Below are 3,603 nucleotides of genomic sequence, written 5' to 3' on the forward strand. Positions count from 1 at the left end.
AGATAAAAGAATGTGGACGTTTGAAGAACAATTTAAATAAATCATAGTACAGGTAGTATGTGGTGGTAGACATGGGGACTTGAAGCTCAGAGCCTTTAACAGGTAATAGTATCTTCCTAGAATTAATAACACTGCTCAGATATACTATATTTATTTCTCCTCTTATGGGAAGTAAACAAATTAGCTACTTTTGAGATACAGAAATCAAGTTTCCTTTAAAAAAAAAAGTTCCTAAGATAAAAGAATGTGGACGTTTGAAGAACAATTTAAATAAATCATAGTACAGGTAGTACGTGGTGGTAGACATGGGGAAAATGTTCACAATGATATGCAAATGTGTGACTTGTAGCACACACTGGCTTCGGTCATATACTTAACATTTCCACTATGCTGCCAAATTCTCCTCTCTCCTCTTTGCTGGCTGTTTGGCTACCCTTTTGCCCAAAATAATATTTCAGTTGAGTGCACTTTGATTAACTTGACAGTAAATACACAATCCCCTCGTGTTCATGCATTTCATGGTGGTACTACAAGTCTCACTAAAAGCCCAGATTTCCGCAAGGGAATGAGGAGTTTACAAAGCAATGGGAAAGTCAGCAGCCTTTGCCCTCAGCACAAGGAAAAGTAGAAGGCGGGTGTGGGAGGAAGCATGTCAACACAGGATGGGGAATATCGGACCCATCCAGTCTCCCTGTTTCCTCCCCCTCCCCCTTCCCACTTCATATCCCCACTTGCACAGAGGACTATTGGATAGGGAAAAGGGAAGGAGCGACCACAACCCATGTATTTGAGTAATTGCTTTCTCAAAGTGAAATAACATCTTCGTTTTTATTTCCCTTACTTTTACCCAATAACACCAGCATATTGTATTCCCCACGCAGAAATCTGGGTATATAAATCTTTGCTGGCACAGTGAGGCCTTGTTGGGTTTGGCTGTTGTTTCTGAAGAGTATAAGGGGACATAAAATGTAAGTGAATCAAGCCCTCAGCTAGCATTTAATTGATAAGAACTAAAGCTAATATTAGATAACAAATAAATGGTCTGTTGCACAGGCATTTAATTAAACACCAAATTAATGCAGTAATGACCTACTGGAACTAACAGCCAGGAATGCTTTACTGTGCACTAGCATCTGGACGCTTTCACCTTCCAGTCCCCCTCCTCCTTCCCCCGCCTCCATAGACAGATACATTATAAAGAAATACATTCATTCATATCTTACATCCTCATGTTTTCATGTTTCAACTCATCACACATAACAATCTACTTTGCCCAAGGAAGCTTGACCATTTACCTAACTCTCTACCTCATCTCCCCCCATCATATGTCCCAAGCTCTGCATTTGGGCCTTTTTGAAACCCTTATCTTGTCGCCCTTGGCTGATTACATGCTGCCTTGAAGATTAATTGCAGACAATGTTTTAGATAATGGTCTCAGGGAAGAGCATGCAAAATCATGAAGGGAAGCTGAGGAATCGATATGTGGCTTTGTCTGGGCCTATCTAGGAGCTTTCAGTCATACAATGAAACACATTATATGTACAGGAGATGAGCTCCACTCAGATTTCCTCAACTCACCCTTTATGCACAGCTCAGCTGGGTTGCAGCTGTTTGCTCCATCTTCATTCTGACTCACAAGCATTGGGGCTGACCTGGCCAAGGGGCATTTTTGAATACCTCTTGCACTCAGAGACCATATTCACCCATGTAGATGCTACACTCTTCCCTTGGTCCGTGAGACTTGGCAATCACCGCCTGGACATGGAGATAGGGCCTTTTCAGCCTTTTCCTCCAAAGTTCTCTGTTCTCCTAGGCACAAACTCATCTTCAGTAAGAAAACAGTTCCCAGCAGTCAGCAGTCTTATATTTCTGTGCTGTTCCAAAGCTGAAACTGAAACTGAACACTGGATATGCATCACTGCACTAGAACAGTTCCCAGTATTCCTGGGTCCCATATGATTTAATGGACCCATCTCTGGCAGGTGGTCTCTATGAGAAAGCAAACTCTTAGTTTCTTGCATATATTCTTAGCCAATGTGGGGTCTTCACCCCCAGTTCATGAGTTGATGTTTCCAATGTAGAAAGAGGTTTTAACAAAAGTAGTATCATCCTTACCCCAATCCACCACCCCCCTCTTGTCAGACATGACCATAAATCATATCAACTTTGATAAGCAGAGTTAAACAGCATTGATTTTAGCAGGGAGAGTATTGGGTAAAAAAATTACATATAGGTAAATCTTAGTTTTTGTGATAGAAGTTGTTTTTCCTGTGGGGTTTTCCTATCTACCTTATCATATTCTCTTCTTTTTAGAACACAGTCTCTCTCCCAATCCCATCCTCACCCAATTCCCTTCTCCATCTCCCCTTGGAGATCTCTATGAGCTCATCCTACCACAGAAGTTCCTATATAGCTTCTCACACACATAATCCCGGTTCTTAGATTTGTGAGTCTGAAAGTCAGTAGCTACTTAAATGAACTCTCTTAGGGTTAGTTTCCTTTTGTGAGTAGACTCAGAGAAGTGAACCTCTAATGGTAAAGTCTTCTGAAAAAAACTCAAGAGGAATAGAGGAAATGTTAGAAGCCCAAAATGGAGCTCTACAAGCATCTCTTCAGAACGGCATGCCTGTTGTTCTTTCTATATAGGGTTAGTCCTGAATGAGTGGGGGAGAGAGTCAAAGGACTCATGACCTACAACTTCAGGTACCATCGGATCCACTGGCATATATGAAGGCTTCTGGGTGATCTGGAAATAATAATAGCACCTAATCTTTATTGAGGACTTAACCATGTGTCAGACACTTTTCTAACTATTGGGACAAGACTCTCTTTAAAAAAGATAACATATTTTATAAAATATCTGGAAATATACCTAAAAACTGTTTTCTCACGAGTGGCCTACTCCTAGGATTCATCTTGCTATTAGATAGTTGAGTACAAATGTTCACTACAGATCATTTAATTTCCCAAATCATTCTTCAGATCAGTTCTTGCTCTTCACGAATCTGTGAGATAAATGGGGAAGGTGTTACTATTCTTTTTGAAATAAATATTTGAATCTAGAGAAGTTAAAAAATCATACTGTAATTTAGAACTGGTACTAGAGAAAATAACCTAAGTTCAGGCTGAAGGTATTTTTCATGCTATCACATTGTCCCTTGCCTTGTAAAGCTGCAATGCACCCTTAAAATAAACTCTGCCTGGGAAAAGGCAATCATGTCATAAATTTTAAAAATAAATAAAGAGGTATTAAATTGCCTCCTCTAATTTTTGTTCTTCAGTCATATGTTTTAGCCCAGGATAGCAAATTGTTTACAAGCAATTACAGTAATTAAACATAAATACACCCCAGTGAGGCAAATATTATTATCCACTTTTTAACAGATGGGAAAGCAGAAGAGGAGAGACTGGAATGACCTGCCAAGGCCAAAGAGAGTGTCAGTTGCAGACACAGGAAGGGCCTGGAACCTCAGACTCCCTAGATTCGTCCTCAAACATCTGGGTAATTCAGTCTTTTTTTTTTTTAAGTTTGGCTTTTATTAAAAAAAAAAAAAGGAAATAATAAACAAAGATGGTTGGTAACATAGTCGGGGGAGGGGGGGG

This window comes from Dasypus novemcinctus, chromosome 16 (assembly GCF_030445035.2).
Source record: "Dasypus novemcinctus isolate mDasNov1 chromosome 16, mDasNov1.1.hap2, whole genome shotgun sequence".
Lineage (NCBI taxonomy): Eukaryota > Metazoa > Chordata > Mammalia > Cingulata > Dasypodidae > Dasypus > Dasypus novemcinctus.